Source organism: Camponotus vicinus, unplaced genomic scaffold (assembly GCF_025532165.1).
Source record: "Camponotus vicinus isolate PSW18456_S1 unplaced genomic scaffold, iyCamVici1.0 SCAF_8, whole genome shotgun sequence".
In the NCBI taxonomy this organism is placed as follows: domain Eukaryota; kingdom Metazoa; phylum Arthropoda; class Insecta; order Hymenoptera; family Formicidae; genus Camponotus; species Camponotus vicinus.
The window spans coordinates 1,103,204-1,124,418 of NW_028141980.1; the positions used below are offsets into that span (position 1 = coordinate 1,103,204).

General features: G+C 31.7%; 1 long non-coding RNA gene across 1 annotated transcript; it reads right to left on the minus strand.

Annotated features, from left to right (window-relative positions):
• Nucleotides 1-1,815: 1,815 nt before the first annotated feature.
• On the minus strand, nucleotides 1,816-3,314 carry LOC145975456 (uncharacterized). The gene is made up of 2 exons (XR_014439984.1): nucleotides 2,434-3,314; nucleotides 1,816-2,055 (listed from the first exon to the last, which is right to left on the minus strand). It is a non-coding gene; the product is annotated as an uncharacterized LOC145975456 (long non-coding RNA).
• Nucleotides 3,315-21,215: the final 17,901 nt, after the last annotated feature.

The window sequence follows — 21,215 nt, forward strand, 5'->3', positions numbered from 1 at the left end:
TGGTCTAGAGCAGTTGCCCGGAAAGCGAAAGACTCGGGTTCGATTCCCGATCCAGCCACTTGCGCCTCACATATTTTTCTAGTCTGCGAATATTGTTTTCTAGCAATTATTCGTTAGGCTGAAAAAGTGTGTGAATGCTCTCTCCACAGGATATGCGTTAATGCCGTTGCCACGGATGGATTCTGTCGCTCGTTGATCAAATGGGCGTAAAGACACGTCCGACCTCCTCCCACATACATCCCTATCTTTCTCTGGAGAGATTTTCTATGAGTTACCACATACATCCCTATCTTTCTCTGGAGACCTTTTCTATGAGTTACCCAACTTCAACCCCGGCATAGGCTCCGCCAGCGGAGAGGGAGCGGTCTTTCCACGTTAAACATAGCCCTTCAGGCCGACTTTGCCTGGACAAGTCCGGGACTTACGTTCCGACGTCTTCCAGACCAGAGGTCAGGTACCGACGTCACCTCTCCACCAACATCGCTCCCGCGGTCGGGGGGCTACTACTCCCCCCTTGATTAGTCTGCCGAGAATATCCACCGGGGCCGACCGCGTGCCATACGCACACACATGCTCACACCGACTCACACGTGCAATGGTGCGCTCTTAGACCCCTCCCCCAACGAGAAGGGGAGCTCCTCCACCACGACAAGGTGGCACACCACGGAGGAGATGCAAACACATACATTCTCTCTCTGTCTGTCTGTCTCTCTCTCTCTCTCTCTCTCTCTCTCTCTCTCTCTCTCATTCGCTCACTCACCTGTAATTTTTTTTTTTTTTTCTACGAGAGAGGGGAAAATGCATTTTATGCATACCCACCGGTCGATCCAGTGAGTTATGTGGGACTCGAGTACCAAGTCGAATTACCAACTCGGTACTCCCTACCCACTAAAAACCCCTCTCTTTTCACGAATTTCCTTTGACACACTGTCCCTCTGACTTCCCGAGATCTGTTTTCACATAACGTCAAAAAATAGTTATCATTACCTTGTTCGATGACTTTTGATGTATTGCTGTAATTGCTTGAAGGAGAAATGAATTTTCCGATAGATCGTACGTTCTCAAATTTAACGTAGATATCACGTTGCAAAAGACAAGAAATCCACACTAAATTATTAACTGAAAGTTTTTCTTCTTTCATGAACTGTATTCTTTTATAAACTTTAACGTAATCACATTTATTTACTCACTCGATGAGACGAGAAATTTACTAATGACTCTATCACTAATCACTATTAATCACTGTCGAATAATAACTGTTGGCGATTAAAAATCACTCGATGAAAGAAACACGCGCGGACACGTTACTACACGACGCGACGACGCGACAATGCGACGATAATTACTCGGCGACTGCAAGCAGTTTTTTGTCATGGTAGGTTGCGGTAGGTTAAGGTACTACTGGCGCTATCGAACGCGATCATGTGTTCGATTGAAGAATGCGGTAAACATAATAAACATTTAACATATTAATATTATTATTATCATGAATGTGTGTGATATCCATACATCGTATGATATCTATTTAAAAATTAATTAGATTAAATAAGTGTTTTTAAAATATTTATTACTTTTACTATTATCATGTAAAATATTAATATTAAATATTTATTTAACTATTTTATCTATTTATTTATTTATTTATCTATTTCACCTATTTATTTTTAACTATTTATTATCAATGACCGATTTTCGATCATTGATAATAAATAGTTAAAAATAAATAGGTGAAATAGATAAATAAATAAATAAATAGATAAAATAGTTAAATAAATATTTAATCAAAACTGTTATAATGGCAATACGAGTCGAGTGTCGATGTTATAACACATTTATTTATAATACAATCAAATAAATATTGATATTAAAGCATACAAAGAGAGGATAGCGAACGTTTCGACCCTATTTTTGGGTCATCTTCAGCGCGAAAGTATATAATAAAAGATAATATAATGAAAAAATATAATAACAAAGTGTTTTATATCGGAGTCTGTTACAAAGGGTGCTGTCTAAAGCGATAATAAATGTCTCGGTATCTCATTATCTTGACGATGCCTACGTAAAAACAAAGGACAAAAGTAAAATAAGTTAAATAAATAATGTAATTAATATGAACAAAGAAAGAAAAAGTACTAAATTAAACATGAAATTACGAGATTGAAATGTTAATTTATTAAAAATGATCTAAATATAAACTGAACATAAAGTCAAAGAAATAAAATAAATAAGTTATAAATAAGTTAAATAAATAATATGACTAATATGAACATAGAAAGAAAAAAGTACTAAGAATTAAACATGAAAATTACGAGATTGAAATTATTTTAATGTCAATTTATTAAAAATGATCTAAATAAACTGAACATATAGTCAAGAAATAAAAATTAAAAAGTTAAAAAGATAAGAAGTTAAAACTACGGAAATAAGACTTACTTCCAGGCATCGAAGATAATGACGCGCCGAGGAGATGAATAGAGACAACTTAACATCTCCGAAGACAAAGATCGACTCGTCTTTAACGGATAAATGTGACTTATATATAAACGGTAAAGAGAGTCAAATAATGTATAAATGTACACATACGCAAAGTCGCAGACCTATTTGTTATGATAGAAACTGTGTTAAATTTTTGGCAAGTTGTTGACAATATTTAAATAAATTTCTGGTAAACGTTCAGTATCCGTTTGCAAATTGAGACCATTTTTTTGCCTCTTGATATATAGCATTTCGGAGATCAATCTTTTACTCAAATATGGTTCTCGATCCAAAACCTGAACGCCATCCCAATCAAAAGTATGATCAAAACCAACCCTGTGATTCGTGATGACTGATTGAGAATTAGTGTTATGTCTAATGTGGCTGCGATGTTCGTTGATTCTGGTATGCAGTTGTCTGCAAGTTTGTCCAACGTAGGACGCATCGCAATCCATGCAGTTCAATTTGTATATGACGTTCAAAGAATTGGAGGTAGGAAGAGGATCCTTATGAGCCCTGATGAAGTTTTTCATTTTATTGATACTGTAATATGAGAGTCGAACATCCAAATCCTTAACGATATGTTTAAAACGCCCGGAGATTGAAGGAACGTATGGTATCGTGAAATAAGTAATGTGATCATTTGTGTTTATGACCTGGGTATTATTCACTAAGGAATTTGGTTTGAAAAGGTGTTTCTTAAGGCGGTCAACACATGTGTGGAAAATAAAATTTAAAGGGTATCCATTGCTTAAAAGGATGTTGATAGCCAATTTAATATTCTTATAATGGAAAACAGGGTGAGACAAGCGGAAAACCTTGTCTATTAAACCAATTACTGTGCCTCTTTTTTGGCAGAGAGGATGTTGAAATAAGAAGTGTAGGTATCTACCGGAAAAGGTATCTTTACGGTAGTCAAAAATTATAAAATTATTGTCGGAAATTAAAGTCACATCTAAAAAGTTAATTTTATTGTCTACAGCAATTTCCATTGTGAATTGTAGACGAGGATGGAAAGAATTGAAAGTGTCCAGAGTATCTTTAAAAAAAGAAGAAGGAATGGCTAACAGAACATCATCAACATACCTTAAGTAAAAGGAGGGAGTAAATTTTAAGGAAAGAAGTGCTTTGTTTTCCAAATCCTGCAACACTATGTCAGCTACAATAGGAGACAAGGGGGAGTCCATCGGCGTGCCAAAGGATTGCTTGTAAGTGATGTCGTTAAAGGTGAAAAAGGATGAATCCAACACAAACTTAACTGCTAAAAGGAATTCATTGCATGGTATGTCACAGTTTGGCGAGATATTACTCCATCTGGAAGAAACGCTGTCAATAATCAGATCTGTTGGCACGTTGGTAAAAAGAGAAATTACATCCAGCGAAACTAATCTGAATTTGTTGTCGAGGTATGTATTAGACAGTTTTTTAACCACATCACAACTGTTGGAGACATGGCTGTGAGAAACCGGAAAACTCTTAATCATGATCTTATGTAAATATGTGGCTAAAAAGTACAAAGGACTGTTTATGGATGAAACAATTATTTTAAATGGACAGTTCGGTTTGTGGATTTTGGGTAAACCGTAAGCTCTCGGTAAAATACCATCACTGTAATAAAGTGACTTGTAAGTGGAAGCTGAGATGAAATTCGACTTCCTCCATCTCGTTAAAATTTCACGTAAACTATTTGTTAACTTCTTGACAGGGCTTCTTCCAACCACCATGTACGTGTCAGTGTCCATCAAAAGATTTTCGACTTCTCTAACATATTTGTCTTTGTCTAAAGCAACTGTGACATTACCTTTGTCTGCACGAGTCAAAATTAGGTTTTTGTTGCTGTTAAGAAACTTTTTCGTAGCTAATGTAAGTCTATTCAGAGTCTCATCAAGTTCGTCTCTGTTAACTGAGTAAGAAGGTAAATTGTTGATAGTCGATCAACGATATCGATCAACGATCGATTCCGAATAGCTGATTGACTGACCGCAGGAAGTTTTCTTATGTTATTTTCAAAACTCTTGATGAACTCCATTGTTAGCATGTCATTGTTCTGTGTAGGAAGACTGAAATTCGGATACTGAACATTTACCAGAAATTTATTTAAATATTGTCAACAACTTGCCAAAAATTTAACACAGTTTCTATCATAACAAATAGGTCTGCGACTTTGCGTATGTGTACATTTATACATTATTTGACTCTCTTTACCGTTTATATATAAATCACATTTATCCGTTAAAGACGAGTCGATCTTTGTCTTCAGAGATGTTAAGTTGTCTCTATTCATCTCCTCGGCGCGTCATTATCTTCGATGCATGGAAGTAAGTCTCATTTCCGTAGTTTTAACTTCTTATCTTTTTAACCTTTTAATTTTTATTTCTTGACTATATGTTCAGTTTATTTAGATCATTTTTAATAAATTGACATTAAAATAATTTCAATCTCGTAATTTCATGTTTAATTTAGTACTTTTTCATTCTTTGTTCATATTAATTACATTATTTATTTAACTTATTTTACTTTTGTCCTTTGTTTTTACGTAGGCATCGTCAAGATAATGAGATACCGAGACATTTATTATCGCTTTAGACAGCACCCTTTGTAACAGACTCCGATATAAAACACTTTGTTATTATATTTTTTCATTATATTATCTTTTATTATATACTTTCGCGCTGAAGATGACCCAAAAATAGGATCGAAACGTTCGCTATCCTCTCTTTGTATGCTTTAATATCAATATTTATTTGATTGTATTATAAATAAATGTGTTATAACATCGACACTCGACTCGTATTGCCATTATAACTGTTTTGATTAAATATTTATTTAACTATTTTATCTATTTATTTATTTATTTATCTATTTCACCTATTTATTTTTAACTATTTATTATCAATGATCGAAAATCGGTCATTGATAATAAATAGTTAAAAATAAATAGGTGAAATAGATAAATAAATAAATAAATAGATAAAATAGTTAAATAAATATTTAATATTAATATTTTACATGATAATAGTAAAAGTAATAAATATTTTAAAAAACACTTATTTAATCTAATTAATTTTTAAATAGATATCATACGATGTATGGATATCACACACATTCATGATAATAATAATATTAATATGTTAAATGTTTATTATGTTTACCGCATTCTTCAATCGAACACATGATCGCGTTCGATAGCGCCAGTAGTACCTTAACCTACCGCAACCTACCATGACAAAAAACTGCTTGCAGTCGCCGAGTAATTATCGTCGCATTGTCGCGTCGTCGCGTCGTGTAGTAACGTGTCCGCGCGTGTTTCTTTCATCGAGTGATTTTTAATCGCCAACAGTTATTATTCGACAGTGATTAATAGTGATTAGTGATAGAGTCATTAGTAAATTTCTCGTCTCATCGAGTGAGTAAATAAATGTGATTACGTTAAAGTTTATAAAAGAATACAGTTCATGAAAGAAGAAAAACTTTCAGTTAATAATTTAGTGTGGATTTCTTGTCTTTTGCAACGTGATATCTACGTTAAATTTGAGAACGTACGATCTATCGGAAAATTCATTTCTCCTTCAAGCAATTACAGCAATACATCAAAAGTCATCGAACAAGGTAATGATAACTATTTTTTGACGTTATGTGAAAACAGATCTCGGGAAGTCAGAGGGACAGTGTGTCAAAGGAAATTCGTGAAAAGAGAGGGGTTTTTAGTGGGTAGGGAGTACCGAGTTGGTAATTCGACTTGGTACTCGAGTCCCACATAACTCACTGGATCGACCGGTGGGTATGCATAAAATGCATTTTCCCCTCTCTCGTAGAAAAAAAAAAAAAAATTACTGGTGAGTGAGCGAATGAGAGAGAGAGAGAGAGAGAGAGAGAGAAAGAGAGACAGAGAGACAGACAGACAGACAGACAGACAGAGAGAGAATGTATGTGTTCGCATGTGTGTCTGTATGTGTATAGCGATCAGCTGATCGCAGCAGGCGCCCCGCGTAAGCACCCGCGTCTAACGGTGAATCGCGCCACCCTTGCCTGCCTCTTGTATTCGACCCGTCATACGTTAACTACTTCCTTTAATAATTCAAAAACTACGCTTCAAATCAAATTTTGGTAAAGGAAAAATTGTCTTAGAATGGTGTCAGGAATACGTCATTTTATAGACGGATCGTTTTTCAGGATCGCCCTGTATATATGTATGTATATATGTATGTATATATGTATGTATATATAATATTATTAAAATAAGAAAGAAACTATCCAAGAGTGAATAACGAAGAATTAAAATAATTTGCATTGGTTTTTTTGTAATGTGTGTTTATAATTTCATAGATTCTTATGAAGAAGCACTGCAACGATTAGATCGTTTAAAAAACGAAAATTATGCTTTCACAACCGATTGTGATAGTGATTGCCGGGAGCAAATTGATGAAATAACTCAGCAAATTATGTCTAAAAAAAGAAAAAAACAAGAAATAGATAATATTTTAAAGAACGCGTCTACATCTGGTAAAAAATATATGGTATCATCAGAAAGTGGTTAGTTATAAAAACACAATTAATGTTTATAACACGGTTTTATGTTTTATGGTGCTTATTGAATAAGAATAATATATTTTACAATATAGAATCAAATGACGAAAACTATTTGAAGGAAATTTCTACAAGTAGGAAAAGAGCGAAATCGTTTAAGAAAAAACAAACATCAAAGGGTATACATAAAAGAAAAGAGAATAAAAATGATATAATAACATACATTTGCCTGAGCACATTTTCATTTTAATTGTAGGATTATCTATAAAATCAATAGAAAATATCTCCACGCCCATAATAATAAAAGAAGGAAATATAGATTTTAATACTGATCAACCAACTACAAGCAGCAATGCTGCTGAATATAATATTTCAAAATCTCAAGAAAGCTCTACAGCAACAGAAGAGAAATTTGAATGTAAATAATAACACGTTTTCACACTTATAATTAGAATTATAATTCTTTTCGATTTTAATAATGATTTTTGGTTGTAGGTATGACGTTGATTTTAAAAAAATTAAATAATTTAGAATATTGCATGAAAACACTCCAAAAATGTAATCAAGACATTAATAACAAATTGGATGAAATTTTAATTTCGAAAAATATCAATACTCAAAATGCAATTTGTGCAAATGATATTAGACTACCTTTTAATACTATTGATGAATTTTTTAAATTTTCAAAACTATTGGAGGAAGAACAGAAATATCGAACTTTCTTCGTAAGTATATGATTAATATTTATTATTGTATTATATACAGGGTGTAACTTTAAAAGCTCCCACTAAGCAAATAATATTATTCTTGATTAAAAATCGAGTCAACATCCTGAATCATTTAATCAGGAATAACACTATTTGTTTAGTGGGAGGTTTTTAAGTTACACCTTGTATATATATATATATATATATATATATATATATATATATATATAATATTATTATATATATTATATATTATATACATATATAATAATATATCAATATAAATATTTTGTTATATATTTATCTTCAGGTAAAATAAATCAATATCTTAATCAACAATAATTTAAGCATATCGAGAAATGTCGTAATTATATTACGAAAATATTTTACAAAAGATGTAATAATGCAATTTACGGCTGTGAAAAAGACCAAAGACAAACATATTTTTATTGAAACATATTTCTGCAAAGAATTATTTGGTGAATAATCAACATTAATGATTTTATAGATTTAATATTTAATTCCTAAATATATATATTGCATTTTCAATTTTATTCAATTCTATTTTTAGATATACTTATTAACCGCGCAGACATTAATATAACAGAAAACTCTTTTCACAAAGCTCTCGGAAATGTTATTAGCAATGCTAAAGATTGGAATTTAGGAAGAAAAGCAAAATTAAAAGTACCTGATATAGTACATGAAGAAAATGATAAAGAAAGTAATGAAGAAAATGATAATACGGATCACATAGAAGAAGTAATGGAAAGTGGAGAAATTTAATCAAAATTATTAAGAAATAAAAAAAAATACTCAAGAAATATATTTTTGTTATGTAATGTTTTAAGTTATGTAATGTTTAAAAAATAAAAATTAATAATCTAAAATCATTATCAAGTACATTTTTATTTAGAGTATTGTTGTTAATATTGCATTTAATTTGTTATTTATTTCCTTATTATATTTCTATAATGCAATATTCTAAGTTGTATAATTTTTTTTTAAATTAATGTATTATATCTATAATTAAAAAACATTATTAATTTTATATTTAATGTTTCTATTTTACATTTTCTTTATAGAACTTCAACTTTTATGTTCAAAGTTTTTCGCTGAACAGAAACTATCCAGTATTTACTTATTATTTTTTTCTTGTCTATTTTCTGATCAAGAATGAGTTAAGAAATTAGCCAATATTTTCAGAATTTTCATTGAATGGAAACTGCCCAGTATTTACTTATCATTTTTTCTTGCCCAGTTTCTGATCAAGAATGAGTCAGGAAACCATAGCCAGTATTTTCAGAGTTTTCGATGAACAAAAACTGTCCAATATTTACTTATCATTTTTTCTGACTAGTTTCTGACCAAGAATGAATCAAGAAACCATGGCCAGTATTTTCAAAGTTTTCGCTGAACAAAAACTGTTCAGCATTTACTTGCGATTTTTTCTTGCCCAGTTACTGACCAAGAATGAGTCAAAAAATTATAGCCAGTATTTTCAAAGTTTTCGCTGAACAGAAACTATCCAGTATTTACTTATCATTGTTTCTTGCCTAGTTTTAGGACAGTAACTGGCTGTGAAACAATAGTCAGATATTTCTGGCTAGTTTTTGAACAGATACTATCTAATTAATCTTAGCCAGTAAAAACTGGTCAATTTCTGGATAGTGACAAGTTTTTCCCAGAAATTTTTCTACTCGGGAAAAAGTACAAGTTTTAAGGTGAAAACTTAAATATTAGCTGGCTACAAGTGTCCACCATATTAGTTTTCCACCAATATTACGCATGCGCGACCGCCATATTACATGGTTTTCGGGGACACATTTTATGTACAAAATCAATGGGAGTTAGCGATCTAGTTATAGTATAGATATCTGTGGTCTTTCACCTGTGACGTCCCGCCATCTTAAAATTACTAGATTTAGTTACAATTCGCTTACCCACCTTATTTCTTTGCTATATCCATGGAATAAGAATGAATATTCAATTCTATTATTCGTAATTCAATTTTACTCACTATTATCAATTATATTACTATTAATTTTAATTCTAATATATGCGCATACGAATTCTAACGCTTAAAATATCAATTATAATATTTGCTTACCGTTTTATTCTACACGGTTATTTAGCTAATTAAATAAGTACTCCCTCAATCAATGTATAATGAGGACTTTATATACGCGCTAAAATTCGAATTTAGATTTTAATAAACGCGACCGAAAATATATAATTTAAGCAATAACAAGTAAGGTATTTCAAAGGAACTGTTGAATTGATCTTAAATATGAATAAATACAAATATATTTAAACACTTTGAAATGCTTTATTTAAAATTCATTATGGAATCATAACCAGTGGAAATAACTCTCTATACGCTACAACTTAAAATTAATCTATTCTAACTTGAACCGTAAATTTCTGAACCTTTTCTAAAATATAAAGGAAGTTATACATATAAAATGATTCCGTAATCCTAACACCGCTAATGATAGATACTAAATATTAAATTAAGAGCGCATAGTTTTGACGCGTGAGGTGGTCTAAGAGGAAGTCATAAACATATCGAACATTGATTTCTCGGAGATGTCAACCGACACCTCCGATGAAAGCCGCGTACTACTCTTTGATCACCGCCGCGCTTCTATGAAGAGGATATCTATGTCAAAACAATTGATAAGTAATAATTCAGTAGTGCTTCCGAGAACGACGTGATCCGATGTAGAGATCACCTTACTCGAGGATTCCTACGGCTAAAGATCATGCAAGGAACAACGAAATCGCCAGTATATAAACCCCGGATTCTAGGCGCAAGCGATTCATTCTATCATTAATAATTAGCCAGTATAGCAGACTCGCTGTTAGTCGTTATTTTCGTAATCACTTTGTCGTTATTCTTTAATATTTTTTAACCATTCATTATAACTAAAATTTAATACTTTGTATCAATCTGCTATATCGTTCAGTAAAATTCAAATAAAGAAGTTATACTTGTGCAAATTCACTGTGTCAATCCTTGGAGATTCCCAGACCTTGCTTAGACGAAGGCGATCGAGACCAACCGAAATCGACATCTGAGTGGTAAGTACCAGATTTTTTGTCCCACTTCATTCTTGTCTATTCAATATTCGTGTGATAATATTCACCTTCCTTGCATTCACAACATTTCCTGAAACAAAACATCGAGGATTAAATAAACAAGCATACTGTCGAACACTAGCACGTCGCTGGCAGTATTCCTTCCTCTTACTCCTGCAGAAATTGTTTTAACTCGTTATTCTATTCTGATAAGCGTCAAAGCAAAAATTAATTAGAACTCCGAAAATCGCCCTCATCAATTGAGCGTCGCAACTTCCCTTCTCCGAAGACTCCTTCATCTCCCGGCATCCTCTGCTATGCCGGAGAACTCCTCACTCTCCAAACTTTATTCTTAAAATTTCAGTACCACATTTTAACCCAAATCCAGATCTCCATCGTCTCCGGGCATTCACTGTCATGCCGGAGGCATCCGACATCATAACCCAATTTGCTTAATCGACGCTTCATTGAAAATACCAGCGATATTTGGATTCGCATAAATTTCTAACGTTGCTATTAGGATAAAACGTCTTCACACACACACATAGGTATAGCGTCTTCGCAGTGCTGTACACAGATTTTATTATCCGCCCATTCGCCCATTCTTCCGTCGCTGCCGGGCATCCACGGTCATGCCAGAAGCATCCTAAGTTCCCTACCCTTACATGCAAATTCCGCTATCATAACTTTATTCTGCCCTCTAGTTCCATCGTCCCCGGGCATCTACGGTCATGCCGGAGACATCCACATATCCTTATAAATTATTCCTCCACTGACGTTTTATCTGAACAAATTACAAGAATAAAGGTACTACGTGCTAATGTGCATTGACGCTGATTCAGTCAAGAATAAATAAAATACCAATTTCCTTAACCAATACTATATTTTACCTGCCTGAAAATATATATATTAACATTAATATTACTTTTTTTTTAATGGTAAACCCACCGTCAGAATTCAAGAAAAAAAGGCATAGAGCAGGAAAAATAATCCGTGAATATCGTGACGCTTCTCGATTCCGTCGGATCAAGAGATTAGAATTGAACTCAAGGCGTAATCTTGTCAAATCAGATATAAAAGGGTTTTCCTTCCAGAAAGTTTTATCTCCGCTTTAAGGGTTAAGGCTAAATTCCTCTTTTACTTACCGGAAAATTTTAATTCACAGAAATTTCTTCGAGTAGTTATCTCAAACGTAGAATTTGACTCTTTCTATAACTATTACTTGGAAACTATAAAAAATAAAGATAAGATTGAAAACCCTTCATTAAAATCAATAGATCTGTTAACTCAATTAAAATCTCAGTTACCGGAGAATCAGTGTGAAATAGAGAGTTACTTACAGACTCTCCAATGAGGCCTTCTTGCAACGATAAAGATTTTTTCACCTTAACAGACGAAGAGCAAGTTCAAAAATTCTCGATATACTCTTGGAATTCATAGATCAATATATCGCAGGTAATATCGATATCGACCAGTTAATGGATTTGATAGAAAATCTCGAAATCCCATTTTAATAGATACCCTTTACATATCCATATACATAAAATTATTTCAGCAGTCACGACTCATTTAACATTACTCCATTATAGAGTTTCGCGGCTTTCTTATATTTTTCCGTAATCGACAAGTCAGATCCTCGCTCTCGGCATCCCCAAGGTATAGCCGGTGTACGCAGGTTGCCTTGAAAATAAAGAGAGCGCACTTTTCTCTGGAACTGAGGCATCTAGGGGAAAAGTTGGTCACTGAGACGTGACACACCGTAGCCGCAACGCTCGCCACGCGCTTGATTCTTCAATGTATTGTTCTTTTCCACCAAAAATAAATGCGGAATTTGAAATAAAGTTTTACATGAAACATTAAAGTGTTAAATTTGAATTAAATTTTTAAATATGTATTCTTACTGCTTTAATATATCGAATATGTATACGTAGGTTTAATAATAATAATAATAATAATAATAATAATAATAATAATAAATACGTAGCTTTAATAATAAAAATAAATCCATACTACACACATAATTTCAGCTTTTAACTTGCTTTAATTGTACACATTATATCCCGGCCTTCGATACGGTGGATCCAATTATCTGACATCTATGTACCGATTAATTTATTACAATTGCAGTCGGTAATCTCCTGCATGATAAAAAGATTGACACAAAAATTAAAATTCACCCTGTATATATATATATATATATATACAGGGTGAGGAAAAAAAGTCGGAACCCCGAAAAATATACATTTTCGTGAAAAATGTTTCAAACAAAAAGTTGTAGGACTTTAAGTTACGCATAACATAGTAATATTAGTATGACCTTGAATAACACCGTCAAGGTCACATAAAAATCATTTTGAATTTTTTAAATAGAACCCCCTATTTTTCATTATATATTCTTGTAACCTCGAGAGCTTTTCAAAACACTATAATTAAGTTATTTTTCATTCAGTACTTCTTGAGTTATAAAGTTTGAAATAATTTCTTAAATTTACATAAACCATAAAATATTTCGTAAATTATTCACTGTTCGGCGATTTTATCTCAATATTTTTACGCACAAAATAGTGAGAGAAATCCATTGGTATAAAAAAAAATACATAGTTATTTAAAAAAATAGTATGTAATTTGTAATTAATAGTTACATATCCTTTCTTGAAGATTATGTATTTTTTTTACTCCAATGGATTCCTTCCATTATTTTGTGCTTAAAAGTATGGAGGTAAGATCATCGAACAGTGAATATTTTACGAGATATTTTATAGTTTATGTAAATTTGAGAAATTATTTCAAGCCTCATAATTCAAAAAGTACTGAATAAAAAATAACTTAATTATAGTATTTTAGAAAGTTCTCGAGATAAGCTACAAGAATATGTAATGAAAAATAGGGGGTTCTATTTAAAAAATTCAAAATGATTTCTATGTGACGGCGTGTATTGATGGCGCTATTCAAGGTCATACTAATATTACTATGTATTACGTAACTTAAAGTCCTACAACTTTTGTTTGAAACATTTTTCAATAAAATGTATATTTTTCGAGATATTTCAGGGTTCCGTCCTTTTTTCTCACCCTGTGTGTGTGTATATATATATATATATATATATACAGGGTGTCCTAGACCACAAGTACACCCCTTTTCTTTCAAAAACTAAGCATTTTAGAGAAAAATGTTTCAGACAAAAGTTGTTTGGTTTCGAGGGGGCCATAAGATGGTACCATTGGTTTGACCTTGAAGAGTCATTTGAAGGTCACGTGAAGGTCACTTCAATTTTTTAAATGGAATACCTTATATATTTTTGCACATTCTTGTAGCTCATCTCGAGAGCTTTCCAAAACACTATAATTAAGTTAGTTTTCATTAAGTATTTTCCGAGTTATGAGGCTTGAAATAATTTCTTAATTTTACGTAAATCATAAAATATCTTGTAAAATATTCATTTTTCGATTATCTTACCTTAATACTTTTATGTACAAAATAATAAGAGGAATCAATTGGTGTAAAAGAAACACAGTTATTTTTAAGAAAAAATGTGTAATTGTTAATTAGAAATTACATATTTTTTCTTCGAAACAACTATGTGTTTTCTTTACACCAATTGATTCCTCTCATTATTTTGTACATAAAAGTATTAAGGTAAGATAATCGAAAAATGAATATTTTACAAGATATTTTACGGTTTATGTAAAATTAAGAAATTATTTCAAGCCTCATAACTCGGAAAATACTTAATGAAAACTAACTTAATTATACTGTTTCGGAAAGCTCTCGAGATAAGCTACAAGAATATGCAATGACAAATAATAGGTTCCATTTAAGAAATTGAAGGTGACCTTCATGTGACCTTCAAATAACTCTTCAAGGTCAAACGAATGATACCATCTTATGGCTCCCTCGAAACCAAACAACTTTTGTCTGAAACATTTTTCTCTCCCGGGCTTGGTTTTCGAGTTATTCTCCATTAAAGGTTAAAATGGTCCACCCTGTATATGTACAGGGTGTTCCATTTTAACTTTGCCATCGAAATATCTCGTAAAGTCTAAAAGATATGAAAAAATGTTTCAAACAAAAGTTGTATGATTTCAAGGGGGACATAAGATGGTTCCATTAGTTTGACCTTGAAGAGTCACCTGAAGGTTACGTAAAGGTTACTTCCAACTTTTTAAATAGGATACCCTATATACTTTTGCATATTCTTGTAGCATGCCTCGAGTGTTTCCAAAACACTATAATAAAGTATATTTTCATTAAGTACTTTTTGAGTTATGAGGCTTGAAATAATTTCTCAAATTTACATAAACCATAAAATATCTTGTAACATATTCACTGTTCGATGATTTTACCTCAATACTTTTAGGCACAAAAAATGAGAGGAATCCATTGGTGTAAAAAAAATACATAGTTATCTTTAAGAAAAAAATGTAATTTACAATTAACAGTTACATATCTTTTCTTAAAGATAACTACTACTGCAGTCAAAAAGTTCCAGGACTGTGTTAATTTTAAGGAAATGCTTTATTAATATCTATAAATCAAATGTGTCTCCTTCAAAGTAGTTCCCTTTTGCAGCTATACACTTGTGCCAGCGATTCTGCCAATTACGAAAACACTTCTCGTAGGCATCTTGTGGAATGGCCTTCAGGACGCACAGCGATTCTGCTTTTATCTCATCTATGGAGTTAAAACGATTTCCTCGAAGTGGTAATTTTAGCTTCGGGAATAAGAAGAAGTCACACGGTGCCAAATTAGGCGAATAATCGATGACATTGGTTGAGTTTTTGGTCAAAAAGTCGCGTACAAGAAGTGATGTGTGCGCTGGTGCATTATCATGATGCAGGAACCAAGTGTTGTTTTGCCTCAAATCTGGTCGTTTTCTTCTAACAGACTCCCTCAAACGGCGCATAACACCCAAGTAATACTCCTTATTAACTGTTTGACCAATCGGAAGGAATTCTTGATGCACTACACCACGATAATCGAAGAAGACTGTGAGCAAAACTTTGATTTTTGAGTGACTTTGACGCACTCTTTTCGGTCTTGCCTCGCCTTTGAGCCTCCATTCACTAGATTGTTGTTGTGTTTCGACATCGTATGCGTAGATCCAACTTTCGTCACCAGTTACGATGCGTTTCATGAACATAGGATCATTTCTGGCTTCACCCAACATCTCCCGAGAAACATCAACGCGACGCTGTCTCTCAATGAAATTTAGATGTTTTGGTACGATCCTCGCGGCAACGCGTTTCATGCCCAATTTATCACTCACAATTGCATGACACGAACCATGCGAGATCCCAACAGTGTCGGCAAGTTTATCCAAAGTCAATCGTCTGTTGGTTGTCAGTAGATCTTTGATTTCGTCGATGGTTTTCTGATCAATTGATGTTGATGGTCTTCCAGAGCGAGGATCGTCATCAATCGTCTCTCTCCCTTCCTTGAATCGCTTGTACCACTCGAAAGTTCTTGAACGCGACAAACATTTATCTCCGAAGGCTTTCTGCAACATTTCGAACGTTTTCGTTGCGTTTATTTCATTTGAAACACAAAATTTAATGCAAGTTCTTTGCTCTGTTGAATCGGTCATCGTGAAAATCGCCGCTCTGCAAAAAGTAACACAACAAAACGCTCTGTATTATAAACACAAATGAATCAATTGTCATGCAAACTGACAGAAATGTCAAAAATAGTCGTACCAATGTGAAAATAATAGTTGGTTACACATGTAAATCGTTTGGCGCGAAGATATGAAAGCAGTCCCGGAATTTTTTGACTGCAGTAGTACGTGATAATTTTAATATTTTTATTATGGGAAGACGATTGTTTCAGCAATGGCTTGTAGATAGTTATGTAAAAATTGAAAAGGATCGAATTAATTATTGTAAACAAAATCAAAAACAATTACGAGCTGAAACTTATCAAGGATTAATTGATTATTTAGCAAACGTAGCCAATAATACTGATGCTCATATTGGAAAAATGATTATACTTCCATTTATACCATTTATACCATTTACCAACATTTATAGGTTCACCACGTAATATGTTACAACATTATCAAGATGCGATGGCTATTGTTCGGAAATATGGAAAACCAGATATCTTTGTTACTATGACTTGTAATCCAAATTGGCGCGAAATCAAAGAGAACTTACTTCCGAATCAACAACCTGCAGATAGACCTGATATATGTGCTCGCGTATTTAATATAAAAAAGGATTATTTAATCGATGTTATTGTTAGATAAAAATTTTTTGGTGAAGTCTTGGCATACGTTTATGTAATAGAATTTCAAAAACGTGGATTACCACATATACATTTATTAATTACATTAAAACAAAATTATAAAATATCAAATTCTGAAATAGTTGATAAATTTATTTCTGCAGAAATTCCTAATCCTAATGAAAATGAAAGTTTACACAATATTGTAATGAAACATATGATTCATGGGCCATGTGGAGATTGGTGTTTGATAGACAATAAATGTTCGAAACATTTTCCAAAACCATTTCAACCTGAGACAACTATGGATGAAGATGGTTATCCACAATATCGTCGAAGAAATAATGGATTGCTGTACGAAAGACCTAGACGATATGTTGTTGATAATAGATATGTTGTTCCATATAATTCAACACTCTTACTTTTATTTAATAGTCATATTAATGTTGAAATAGTTTCGAGTATAAAATCTGTAAAATATTTATATAAATATATTTATAAGGGTCACGATGCTGCGTCTATAATCATTGGAGAAAATATAGATAAAACAATAATACACGATGAAATTCAAGATTTTATCGAAACTTGATATGTTGGACCCGTAGAAGCGTGTTGGCGTATTTTAAGTAAACTTTTACAAGAAAAAAGTCACGCTATATTTCGTTTACCAGTTCATTTACCAAACGAACATAATGTGATAATCGATGACAATGTTAATAATAATGCAATAAGATCTGCTATAGGACGTGTAACAATGTTATTAGATTATTTTGAATTAAATGCTCGAGATGAGGAAGCGAAACAATATTTATATAGTGATATTCCATCTCATTATGTATTTAAAAAAATTACAATTAATGGCAAAACTATTAATCGTTGGGAAAAACGTCAAAAATATTTTAATTGTATCGGTCGTATGTATTCTGTCAGCCCGTCTCAGTTAGAACTATTTCATTTACGTATACTTTTATTACATGTTAAAGGAGCTACAAATTTTCAAGAATTAAGAACAATTAATAACGAGGTACATCAAACTTTCACCGCTGCATGTTTAGTATTAGGACTCATAGAAGACGATGAAGAATGGTATCGTGCAATGAATGAAGCAAAAGTTTGGATGATGCCAAAACGACTTCGTAATTTGTTTGTACGAATTTTAATTCATTGTCAACCAATTCATCCAAAAAAAATATGGGATGAATTTAAAAAAGATATGTCAGAAGATTATATAAGACGATTTGGACCTATAATAGGAATAAAGAAAGTTTATAATTATATCATTAATTTGCTTCAAAAAGAAGGATCGAATATTGCTAATTTTCCTGAAATGGAACAAATAATAGAGGAACAAGAAACAAATGACGAAGAACAAATTGTAGAGGATACATCAATAGGTATGCTACAATATGAACAATTAAACATAGAACAAAAAAAAATTGTTGATACTATTTTAGTAGTTACAATAAGTAATAATAATGATAAATATTTTTATATTGATGGTCCAGGTGGCTCTGGTAAAACTTTCATTTATACGACCTTATATTATTTACTTAAAAATAGAGGAAAAATAGTTAGCACAATGGCATTTACTGGTATTGCTGCGACATTACTTCCAAATGGAAGAACGATACACGAAGTTTTTGCGTTACCTGTAGCTCTTTTTGCTGATTCTACATCGAATATTAAAGTTCAATCTAAAGAAGCTGAAAATTTAAAACTTGTGGATGTTTTCATTATAGACGAAGCTCCTATGGCACCACGTTATGTATTAGAAATAATGGATCGAACATTACGCGATATAATGCAAAATGATTTATATTTTGATGGTAAAATTGTTCTTCTTGGTGGAGATTTTAGACAACTATTACCTGTAAAAGAAAGAGCTACACGTTGTGAAATTATAAATTTATCAATAAAATTTAGTATTCTATGGAAACAATTTAAAATATTTTCATTGACAAAAAGAATTTGCACAATTTTTACTAAATTTAGGTAATGGTTCTTTAAATGATTATTCAGATAATGTTCACATTCCAGAAAAATGTATAGCAAATGCAAATTCGGATATGGTTAAAGACATATACGGAGATATTATAATACGTAAACAATATAAAACTATGGCTAATCATGTTATATTATCTGCAAGGAATGTTGATGTTGATGAAATAAACGAAAAAGTAATAAATCTGTTAGATGAGATGACAGAGAAAATTTATACAAGTGTGGATACTCTTGAAACGACTGGAAATAATGAAGATATACACGAAATATTCCAATAGAATATCTTAACTCTTTAAATCCAACATGTCTTCCACCTCATGAATTACGCTTAAGAAAATACACTGTTATCATGCTTATTAGAAATCTCAGTATCAATGAAGGTTTATGCAATGGTACTAGATTATTAGTTTTAGATTTAGATAGTAACTTATTACGTTGTGAAATTTTAACAGGTAATAAGATTGGAGAAATTGTTTTTCTTAATCGTATTACTTTATATTGCGAAAATGTGTATCCATTTACTTTTAAAAGAAGACAATTTCCAGTGAAACTAGCATTTGCTATGACTATAAATAAATCACAAGGGCAAACTTTCGATAAAATTGCAATAGATCTTCGAAAAAATATTTTTAGTCATGGACAACTGTATGTCGCCTTTTCACGGGTTCGTTCTTGGGATTCATTAAAAATTTATTTAGAACGTGATAATCTATCTAAAAAAATAAAAAATTATGTTTATAAAGAAATATTGAATAATTAAACAATAAAATAGATTAATGTAAAATGTAACCAAAAACGAAGAAGTAACATGACTGTAACTATAATCAAAACTAAATTACAAATACTTTATTCTCATGAAGTAAAACATGGATAAAATAATGTTTCAAAATATTCATAATGCAGTCTTGATTGTAGTCTCTATTATAATGATATAAAAAAAATAACAAAGTAAACAAAAATTAAAGAGATTTTTATTTTAAACTTAATTTAATTAAAGATTAATGATTATCTTTCAGTAATATTTTAATTGATAATTTAATTATTAATATACTTACATTTATATACTTAAATATATATATTTATACTTGTAGAAGTAAAGTTAAAAAAATCGAGAAAAAAGGATTAAACTAATAACTTTAAAGGCTTAAATTAAAAAAGATACGATAGGAGAAAAAGTCTATAATAGATTATGTTTTAATAAATGAAAAGAATTATAAGAGAGAGTAAAGATGTTTGAAGAAAAAATTAATAAGATAAAACAGATTTATAAATAATAAAGAAGTAATGACAAATAAGAAAATATATAAATAAGTAAATGAATAATTATATTATGTGTAATATTAATGTGCTATTATTGTAAACGAAAGAGAAAATATTATTGTAATGATGTAAAATGGTAAAATATATTTTCTCTTCTACCATATTCAAAGAGATTGGCGTGTAATCAATCATTATGTAAGAAATAAGAAGAAAAATAAAAATAAAAGATAAGACAGAAAGAAGATAAGAAGAATAAAAGATAAGTAGGTAAAATAAGGAGAGAAGGAAAGATATGAAAATGATGAATAATGAGAAGAGAAAAAAGAATGAGCCCAGACAGCACACGGACGTCTTGTGAATCTCCTAAGGACGTCCTACATGGATATAGGAGATATCCTGAGGATATCTGTTTGTAATCCTCGTACATTCTGAGGATGTCCTGAAGAATGAGCGAAGAATGAGTAAATGAGCGCCTCACATAAAGCCTAGATATATCCTCAGAAGATTCTATTTCAAAGTCCTAAGGATATTTGCAGGATGTCCATAGGAAATTTTATAACTCTTGAAACGTCTACAATACATCCTAAATTGGTCCAGAATATATCGTTGAGGTGCTTTATATGTTATTTTCAGGATTTTAATTTAGGTTATATCCAGCATATTTTTTCCCATATTTTATATCGCGTTGCTTGATTTGACAGTTTATATGTCGAATATATGTTTGTACCCAAACAGCACCAAGTCGACTGTTAATTGATTGTCAGTCGGCAGAAAAAGTCTAAAGTCGACTTCAAAGTCAGATTGAATGTCAACTTAAAGTCGACTAACAGCCAACAAATGACTCGACTATAGTCGATTGTCAGCCAGTTAATAAATCGACTTAGAAGTCAACTTTATGGCGATTATAAGTCAATTTTCAGTCAATTTTTAGTCAATTTTCAG